We start from the raw sequence: 11,355 nt of genomic DNA on the forward strand, positions 1-11,355 counted from the left end.
AAGTGAATTTCATACAAGCATGGTAAGCCCTAGGGAAAAGGGAAGATAACATTAAATTTTATAATATTTAATAATTACAAACTATGTTATTTTGTTCCTAAATCACTTTTAACACTACTGATGATGCCCGAGTCTGTTCATCCTCACTGTTGTAGACTCGATGAGTACTTTGTTTTATTTACGTTAGAGCGATAGCTGAGCTACTGTGTCTTTCATCAGTATTTACTGCGATTTCAAAGCTAGAAAAACGTATGCTTAGTATAAGACGAAGAAATAGAAAGAAATTTAGTTTCATTGTAAGAAAATTGTTATTTGTATTCGATCTCTATTTACTAGGAAAAGAAATCAATCCCTACAAGCAAAACAAAAATTTTACTTGGGTCCAAACAGACCCAGGTATCGTTGTTCAAGTGCTAATAATGATATCGTCAAAATTAAGGTTTTGAGAATTTCTGCTTCCCCAAGAACGCCATTTTTCCTAAGGGATCCTAATATGTTCGATACTGTACATACATGTATTGAAGTTTATCATTTGATAAATTATGAAGCACATGATTGCTATAGTAAACGGAAGCAAGAAGTATCCTGCGACAAACGATACAAAGCAATATCGTGAAACGATAGTGGAAGAGAGCAGAGAAAGAGGTCCGTTGGTAGCTGTTCTTTTCACTGGACGCAGGTTAAATTTCAATTTTCCAGAGAACCGTTGAAAGCCAAGTTTCAAGATAACTAACTTTCCTTTTAGTTTTTCTATAACCGATATCTATGTTACGAACAGAAGATAGTTGAATATTTAATAAAAGCCTGAAATCCTCTTCGCGGCTCTTCTTTAATCTTTAATCTATTCGCTGACTCCGTAGGAAAGCTTGCGGCTCCCTCGTATTCCTGGAATTCTTCCAATCTTCCTGGAATATTTTCCTCCCAACCCTGTACTTTCTAACTAACTTTATTTCTTGGCCTTAGCTCTTCACCGTGCCGACCTTGAATATCCAGATCCTATTCTTATTCTTATTCGCACCTCCTCCCTCCTCTTTTCTCTCTTCACATTCAACGGGGAAAGAACGATGGAACTTGCGATAAGTCGATCCGTCAGGTGCGACCCGAAAAGAAAGCTTTCAATGGAAACGTCTTGGGCTAAGAACGCAGATTCCCGGACCTCTCGGGGATCGACGAACTTTTCGCAACGCGAACACCTCCTCCTGTCTCTCCTTTTCGTCCAACTTCGTGGAACTCGTTTCCTTTCCAACAGTCACCCGCAAACACGAAAGAGAATCCCGAGAAACCTCGAGTTCTCCTTCTTCCTCGGCTTTCTGTCCAAAACACGAACACACACCTTTCAAACTGCGCGATTCTTAACGAGCATTTCGCATTCCTATCACTGTATCATTACGATCGCGAAAAGAGAAATTATTATTACAGGAAATATTAACCCTTGTACACTCCGCGAGCAAATCAGGTTTCTCTAAGAAAAATAGCAAGGGAAGCAGGAATTTTCAAAATCCTAATTTTAACGATATTAATATCAAAAGTAATTTAGAAGAAAATAATATAATTTTTAATTATAAGGTATATAACCGAGGAAAATAATATTTAATCCAAAGAAATGATAGAAAATTTAGTAGAATATTTTTAAAAAGGGTAGTCGAGAGATCGAAGCCACAGGATGTTTGTATAAAGGACATTTTCTCGCTACAAAGGAAGATTTTCGGCAAAAGGAAAAGGTACGATCGAATAAGTCGACAAATTTCAGATGCGAATATAGAAGGGAGAAGCAATCGCGTCGTTGGGTGATAAGGTACAAAGAAACGAGACGGAGAAAGGGATGAGATAGAGAATCTACATCAGTTCTCACGAAAGGTATATCGATATATCTTGGATCCTAAGGTGTTTTCCTCGGGTATAAACGGCTTCTCTTGTGTGAATCGTGCATACATTCGGGCCGGCTCGTAAAATCCTGAAAAATTTATCGCTTACTACTTCCGCAACGTAAAACGTCTACGGCCCGATCCGATGTGTTCCGCTCTCGACGAAACTCTCGAGAAACGGAAACGAACGATGCATATTTAAAAGCTCGATCATCCCTTTCGATTTGAATTCTGATAGAATGATCGGGACGGAATCGGGATGAAATTTTCAATGTATAAGGTATCATGGTGGCCGGTAACAAATACAATATGCATATCGTATTCCCGTCAGCATACGTTTAAATACACCTTATACATATGCATATTTTCACAATTACATTTCCTGTTATTTAATACACGAGTTTAATTTCATTCGAATGTAATTTAAATATCAACGTTATTTACTGACAATTCGAATCAATATTAATACTTCATATTTTATATTAACGCAAATACGTGATATATCAGCTTAATAATCTGTTTTCATTAACCCAACTTTGCAAAGTCCATTGTTAAATAAAAAAATATTACAAAAGCTGGAATTCATCGTGTTTCAACAATGAAATTATAACATTTATAATATCTAGAGGAAATCTAAATATAATACAAAACAAAGCTTTCATACGTGATTTAAATGGTTTCGAAATTTTCGAATGCAGTTATCTCTTGATAACTTCGAACCATTGGTCATTGCATTCTATCGCGTACGAGTACATATTCATTTCTAATTACCGTTATGCCGTGCACGAAATATCTATTGAAACGTTTGGTTATCTCGTGGGACGATTCACTTCGAATATCGCTATACAAGGACGGTCCTCGCATTCGGATACCGTGCACGCACGAGGGATGATACCATGGCTACGTCGAAAACAATAAAGATGCCATGCTTCAGGAAGGGTGCATAAGAGGAGCAGGACGAAGAGGAGGAGGAGTAGCATGAATAGGTGGGGAAGTCTCCCAACATTCGTAATTTCGATGACGCGATAATGCTGACCACCCTGCCAGCCGAAACAATTTATAAGTCCCTATCTGGACAGGTCACTTTAAATTATGAAGCTCTTTATTACGCTGCCACACTGGAAGACGCCTAAACGCGCTGAGTCGTTGTTCGCGAAATCGACTATACCCCCACCCCCATCGTCTATGCTTGCGTACGCGAAATTTAGGTGTTGCACGAGAGCGATCCTGGAAATTGATCGTACAACGATCGTTTAATATCGTGCACGCTAGCCAGCGAAACCAAATTGTCGAATCCAAGTGGAAACTCTCGAATGATTTATGCTGAACGTGCCTAAGCTTTTCTAGCACAACTCATTGGAAATAGAATGAATGATAGATGGATCGAAATTTCTGGTAAATGTTTCTGTACTTTCTACAGCAATATATTTTGACCATATGCTGTTATTTCAATCGACAATTTAATTAATAATTAATTATTATGAATGGTATTGATTTTAACCAGAAATACGAATATGAATATGATAATCGTGTGATGTATAGTAGCTCTTCAATTATTGAATTTTAACAATCTATTTTTTTTATAGAATACTATACTATAGTATACTATAGATTACTTTAACTGAAGCACTGTGTCAAGGTAAAAGGTGTTAATGAGAGTGGCAAGTGGCTCAAGATAACAAACCCTTAAGAAAGACCTTGCCGGCCTAATGGATCAATTAACCCCGTCCACTCTCTCAATCACTGTCAATGAGAAGTCATTACCGCTAAAACCTAATAATTATCAGGCAATATTCGTAGCACGAGGTGACGCCTTTGACTCGCAGACAAGCCTCGGTTATACGATGAAAGGACCATGGTACAGAGAGTGGCACATTCGTAGTGTCGTCAACATTAGCGAACCGTGAAAATTAAATTCCATAAAAACGACATTCTCGCCCGAAGCAACGGCGACGTTCATCGATTCGTCCATTATCCGAATTTCAATTAGCTGATCCCCCTATGGTGCTGAGCTATGGTAATGACGCTACCTGCATGACCCGAAGGTATAGAAAAAAAAAAGGAAAAATAAAACGCTGTGGCTCCGCATGGCGCTGAAAAATGAACGCTTTGTACGCCGTAGACTCGTTAATAATTTCAGGGGGAAAAAATATTTTACGAAATTGCGCGCGTTTAATTAATTGAGAATTGCGGACGACGGCGATAAAGGGCGGCTACGTTTACCCGTGGCTCGTTTTCACGCAGTATCGAAAATCCATCGTAAATACAATATCAAACGGGATATATAATATGACAAAATTAACGTTTTATTTCGAAATTAACAATCATATATTTGAACTTGATCGGACAACAATATATACCTACTTTTCCTATTATGATTTCCTCAAGAGTTCTTTGGCTCAGAACCAGGGTCAATGTATTTACTACACAATGAATATTTTATTTATTTAACCCTAATCCACCGTTCAAATTTTTATTATATTATTTTATTCATATGCACATACTCTTCAATTATTAATTAAACTCATTGTCAGTAGATTTTACATGTGTAGAATTTTTTTGTAATTAATGCGAACCATAATGGGAATAAATATAACCATTTAGCTTTTCAATTTAATTCTTAAATTAGCTACCTAATAACACTAGTGCAATATTAGTGATATTTAAAATTGTCTTTTCTTATTTGTTACAAATTATTTCATTGCATTAAATTGTATGGTACCGGTTACTCTTACCACCACCCCCATAACAGTAAACATTTTGAGGTTACGCATAAAATATTCTTATAACTAAAAATAATATTTCCTCAAATAAATGGAGATTTAAATATTATTCGACTTACCGTTGACGCGTTGAACGATGTCCTGGAACAATGATCCTTGTAATCCTTTTACGTCGTAGTAATCTCTGAAGTTCCCGTCGTAGTTTGGTATTACACCCTAAGTTTCATTAATTCACACACGCTTCGGGATATTATTGGATTCGAGTTGGAGAGTTTCTATAGATGGCACAACAAGCAGCTTTAGAAACATACACCATCAATTATCCATAAATTAAATAACACGTCGTTCGATCGTTTACATTGTCGGAATTAACAGTTAGAAACTTCGCAGGCTGCGTTCGGGACCGTAACTCACTGCGCTGACAGTTTGTGCAAGGGAAATATCCCTAGATCGCGGTCAATAATGGCGCGCGTGAAGAAGACTATGCGATCAAACCTGACAATCAATTGATTTAATAATTCACAGTTTTTGACACGAGCTGAGATATTCTACCACATCGTCTGTCACAATTTTACGTAAACACATATTTCACAAGTTTTAGGGTACTGTTTAATCATTTCAATCGCAAAATTATGCGCGGTATTCGCGCCAAAGTGATGACAACTAGTCGCGATGAATTAACGAAAAACTCGCGTAACCCGAGCGACGACACACTTTATAAACGATACGGTGATTAGAAATCTGTATGTCACGATTAAATTCACAGGTAGACGCTGATACTTGTCACACGAAACGAATCGAACGATGGAACACGAAGAGATGCAAAACATCCGCACGCTTCCCGACGACTGGTAGGGCGGTCGACCGTCTGCTACTCTTCAGACGCCAGCGCGCATGCGGCATAAACAAACCGTAACGATACCCTTACCGACCGATTCAGTACAATAGATTTAGTACGATAGGTGTACTTACTACTTCAATACGATAAACGAAAGCTGATCAGAATTGTTATTACCTATAGTAAATTGATTATTATTGAATCTAGAAATTTCAATTGTAATTAAATTCTAAAATTCAAAGTGAAACACTTCGAAAACAATTAATTTCCCAATTGATTACTGACTTTGAACGGTATAATCTTTCTTTTTCCAGCATTCCATGTGGTAGAAATTCTGTAACAAAAAGAATTGAACGTTTACAACATTTTTCATCGATTTAAACAATGTAAAACGAATTACTGTTCTTCTGATGTTGAATGGCGAACGAAAGAATGGACCGTGAGCGATTTTGAATATTCTGCAAAATCTCGGAAACATTCGATAACGAATTCCCATTCCGAATGTTGCATTGTTACGTCTGCGTTTCGCGACGGCTGCGAAATCGTTGGAATATTTTGCGTCACAGGGATTCTTTTTACTTTTTTCGATCGTCTACCTCGTGACTGGGAAACGAAGAAAATACCAGGAAAAAATCCATATTTTTCGAGGATGAAGAAGTATTTTCGTGATACGAGATACGTAAACCATAACCAAGGTTAGTATATCGTCGATTATTTAAATTTATATATTAGCCAGTATTTTAATTTCAACGTTTCCTTATCGCTTGGCCTGGTTACTCTACTGAAAGGCATAATTCAGTTGGCTATCTCGGTTAGCCCTAAGTCCGACAACGTTTTCCTTCTGCCTAATGATTTAACGTTAACTGGAATTCCGTCGGTTTAACGTGCGTTCGACTAACCTTTCCACCCTGCTGGGATGAGCTTTATCGTGCCAACACGCTCATAATAAGAGCATAGCGTGATAGATGAATCATAACAATTGTTACCTTGTTGCTCTCGGTTCGTACGCGTTCACGCTTTCATCATCGATCTCCTGTTTTCCTGCGATCTCTTACTGAATTGACCAAGTAATTCTACTTTATTCTCTACTGTAACTGTTTGAAAATACAATAAATATTTGGAAGACGGTGAATTTAAATCAGTACTTAACTTAGGGTACAGATCAGCTTAAAAATAAAAATGTAAGACGCTCGTAGCTTTCAGTTTGCAAGAATTCCCTATTTCAAAGACAGTTGTCGCTGAAACTGTAATACGATTTGCGATATAGTAATTTCAGTGAAATTTGTAATTGAACCGAACAGACGGAGTTCCATCGGCTGGCAAATGAACGTGCGATGATTCGATCTGTTTATTCCATCTCGAATTTACGTAATTAAAATATCGATTACGTTAGCTCGTGATTGGTTGCTTAACAAATACTCGGAATAAAACGGGTTACTACTGTGCGACCTAGATTAAATAAACGTCGAAATACTTTAGAGAACGGTAAAGGAAAATTTACGCAGATATGGTAAACAGGGTGAAAATTGGTAAATGTCTACAATTAGAGCTCCAACGAGAAATCAATTAAAAAGAGGTAAATTCTATGTATTTTTGCCCCCCGAATCCAAAACTGTTGATAAAATTTAGGGGTCCCTTACAGTTCGTTAACTCCTGTTCTCATTTGTTCATATTTCATAACTAGCCAGAAAATTTCATGGTTCCCAATCGATAAAATGGTTCACAATATATTTTAAAAAATGGAACAGATGCATAGCCGATGTTGAAAATTCCAAAATTGAATTAAAATTGGTGCTCTCTTCATGGTCCGCCGCGGTATATACGTATAACACGGAGGTTATACGAAAATCTGAATGTTCAATCGATTAAATTTGAGTTTCTGACGATAAAAGAATATCTGACGCTTACTTTATTATAAAGTTTCCTTAAAATTGTTTGAATGATGTTTCCTGTTACCCAAATCCGAGCAGTACATACACGTCGAATTTACGGCAGTCGGATTAGGATGCAAATTCGGTGCGCTTGAATTTCATAGTTTCGACAGCTGTAACAACCGAATAGATTCGTTGTGACGTCGTAATCATTGCCGTTCTCTAGTACCGTCTGTTCCTGATAAGCGAGTTATTTAGTCGGCCCAGAGCCGCTGCTAAGTAACGGATTAATCCAATTTAGCCGCGATACCGACGTCGAGGTTGCCTCGTGGTTTCGAATAAAAGCTGGAATTATCGAAGACGCAACGTAGGAAGAGCAACTTTCGACTTCCCTGTAACCACCGGTTTAAACAAGTTAGGGAACATCAAAGGGGATCTGTTTACAGGGGAGAATGGAACGTCTCTTGTGAAATAATTGACTCTTTGTCGCGTGGAAAACTTTGGACAATTAGCAGCTTACTTATAGACTGCCAATATAAAGAGAAAAAGATTAACTAAAATTACTTTATACATTGATTTTTAACTTTGACAGTATCTAATTGAAAATGCTTCTAAAGTCTTAGAAACTTAAGAACCGTAAACATAGTCGTCCTCAAGAGAGCGTAACAGGTAAATAAGTTGCACGCCCTTGGGATCCATCGTTTCGCAAGAGTAATAATCTAAAGTTCTCTAAAGTTCTTGGTGTCTCGGTACAGAGAAAAAAATAGATTTCCCGGCTCAACACTTTGCAACAAAGATAAGAAATTTGATTAATTTTTATAATACAAAAATTGGCAACATTGCTTATAAAATCTTTGAAATATTTTTCTATATAAAATGTAATATAAAATTACAGGAGTCCTAGATTCCTTGAAACGTATTGTGATTAAAATGTTAAGATCTAAAATATGTAAGGTTACTTAAAAATTTGAAAAATATGGAAACCCTTAATTAATTCAACAATCTAGCCTTCTTTTCTTATAATTCTATAAGATTACCCAAACGTTGGCACGTAAAGCCAGCGATCAATGTCGCTTTAGTGGTCTAAGCGGGTTCATAACATTAGCATTTGTAAGCAGAAGTTCAGCTACCATTTCCTGGTGTTCTGCGTGTAACCGTGTGAAAATTGATATCGGCCACAAGCAACTTCGGTATCTTACAAGCGTTCAACTAGGCGTATGCATGTTCTCGTGCCAGCCCCGTCGAAATAATCGTCTCTAAGCAGGTATTATCGCTTCCATGACGGCGCTAGCATGTCGCAATTTTTTCCTTCCAGGCAGGTTAACGTGTTCGCGATCTTCACACGCTCGCGAGCACCTATCTTTGCCATGGATCTTCGACGTTCTCGTTGCAGCATCGCGTGATGGAAATTATGCTTACCCTGTTTCCGAAGAGTCAGCCCGTACGCTCCGATCTATCTCCGGAAAACGATACTACCCTGTAGCTCATTAACTACCTTCGACTTTTCTCCTGTAGGTAACTATATCTTTAGGTTACGATGATATCACCTATAATATTTCTATTGATATTGATTTCACAGACATTGGTTTTCTTTTCTTTAGGCAAGTTTTCATATCGTTTGTTTCTTTTTCATAAATATTTTGATATTTGTTTCTTCAGTGAAGAATTCCTCATATCTTGAACAGGTAGTACTTATAATTTTTTCTTTACGTTGCTTAATTACCGATAATTGTGACTTTAAAAGGATATATTTATTTCTTTTTGCGATAAAAAGCAATTGAGAAAGCATAAATCATTTTCTTTTTCCGTTCATTCATACCAATCATTGTCAGGGTAATAGGATATTATTATAACATTTCCTGATTATAAGAAGGCTATCCCGAACCTATAACAATCCTCAGACGAGATACATAAGAACGTTCCCGGAGGGGTGGTCGTACATGCGAATGAAAAGCTGGTCTTTGTAGAATCCTGGTACCGAAACGTCGAGCAAAACACTATCTACGCGTGACTGTCGTCGGTTGGTACTCGAGGTTTTTCTAAAAGGTGCGGTGAAGCGCCATAAGCGGCTTAAGAACGTGGTACGTAACGGTAAACGGGTTAAAGCTCGCGATGCTAGACGACTTTCGCGGTGCAGCGAACTCTCCTCACGTTCTCGTGGCACGAGTACAACCCTTAGCATGCAAGCGTAGCAAGCAACTCCTCCCGACGGCGAAGAGGGAGGAGTACACGAGCCGCTCGTATATTTTGCTAGCGCCAGCTTTCGTGCCGTTACGTTACCCCATTCGTGCTCGGTCGTGGTTGCGAAGCTGGGTAGCTGGTGGTTCCAACAGAAAATACCTCTTTCCCTGTCTCTGACCGGACAGAATGCACACGAGCTGCTCTTCTTATCCCACCCAGCAATCTATTCGCGTTGGCCTACTTTCTTGCACGTCCTTGCGCGCTATCTTCCTTTCACCCTTTATCTTTGCTTCTACCTACGCTCGCAACCTTTTCACTTTTCATCGTTGCTTCAACCTCCGCCGTTTGTATTGTTCTTCGTACAGTAGTCGTCGGCCACGGTGATGACTGGGCGTTGTTTCTTGCGCCTCGTATCATCAACCTCGTGCTATTATCTGTTCTAGTGTTACGTCCATCCAGAATACACCTTTAGTATACTCGAATGTTTTATGTTGTTTCTTCGTACAGCTTTTTATCGTGTAAAAGCATCCAGTTGTTTGAATTCTTATTCCTTTCCATCAGATTTTGTTGCGAATAATTTTCTTTCTTATGTTGCTGCAAAATTACCAATTTTTATTTCTAAGATACCTCAAAGGAGGTACTAAATTTAAGTACGAATGTGACAGTTCTAATTAAATGATCCGATATCTACTATTTTACCTAAGATATTCGTGATACTGCAATGGAGTTATGTAGATTACACGGAGCGTGATTTTTACAGGAAATGGTAAAGAATAGCATCTTCCGATAACTACCCTTCCCTACCCGATAGGCGGATGATTGTTCTCCGTGCTTGGAATTCAAATTTCAATAGAGTTTCAAAGGCGGATGGAGGAGAGAGGAACTACCATCATTATTCGTCGAAAGAATTCTACTGTACGGAACGGATAACTTGCAACAAAAGCAAATAAATGCGATGAAATGGTTCTATTTCCAGCATCCGTGTAAAGTTCTTTCTAGCGATTGCTTCCTTGAATAGATTGTTCTGCATACGAGTTGCATTCTTCTTCTGAACAGTATATATTTGTTCAGGATGTCACAGTTGCCTCTGTCGCATTTTTCTAGCGATCTTATGGTACGTTTATTGCACACATTCAGTGTATTTTTATTCAACAGGAAGAATTGTTTATCGTTCTTTATGCAGAAGAAGCTAGTTATGCATTAATTAAACATTAAGAAGATCCAGAGTTATGTTTAGGGAAATGATGCATGAAATATCATCGTATGAAATACTCGGTGGCATGTAATTCCACGTGTATTAATTCAGAAGGTATCAAAATTCTAACGGCCTGTAAATTCTTATCGCGCGCACAACTTACATTCTTATCAGAGATACCATTTATTCACGTTGGCCCATTTCCTCCTCTCGCCTCTTCTCTCGTTGTCTTGATGTTATTTCATGTGTATCTCTATGGTCATATACGTAACATCGCTCCAAGCTTTATTTCGCTTTTTTTCTGAAATGATTCTATCACAAGCAATCTGGGACATTGCAAGTGGAATGGGATACGTAGGTGGTCAGACGAGAGATTTATCTCCTTGGATACAATTTATTTCATTTGACAAAAAAATTGATAATTCAATATTTTCAACCCTCAGCATGACCTTACCCTATAAATTTTAATTTAGTCCTTTTTTAAAAGTGACTAACTAAGTGATCAAATAATTTCGTATCTCCATAACGTTTCTTCTCATTTCATGAAATTATGCAAATAATAATATGTAAATAAGGCGATGTAATGGTAATGGTGCTTCAGAAATAAATGCGATTACAGAATGAGAGTTTCTCCAAATATTGGCTAACAAGTACATCTGGATTACAGCTACCTCTGGCCAGT

General features: G+C 37.9%; 1 long non-coding RNA gene across 1 annotated transcript in view; it reads right to left on the minus strand.

Moving 5' to 3' along the window:
• Positions 1-5,424, minus strand: part of LOC143305772 (uncharacterized) — a 94,659-nt gene extending 89,235 nt beyond the window's left edge. The window contains exon 1 of the long non-coding RNA XR_013062918.1: positions 4,708-5,424. This is a non-coding gene — a long non-coding RNA (uncharacterized LOC143305772). The remainder of the gene's footprint in view (positions 1-4,707) is intronic.
• Positions 5,425-11,355: the final 5,931 nt, after the last annotated feature.

The sequence above is a fragment of the Osmia lignaria genome, chromosome 10, assembly GCF_051020975.1.
Source record: "Osmia lignaria lignaria isolate PbOS001 chromosome 10, iyOsmLign1, whole genome shotgun sequence".
NCBI lineage: Eukaryota > Metazoa > Arthropoda > Insecta > Hymenoptera > Megachilidae > Osmia > Osmia lignaria.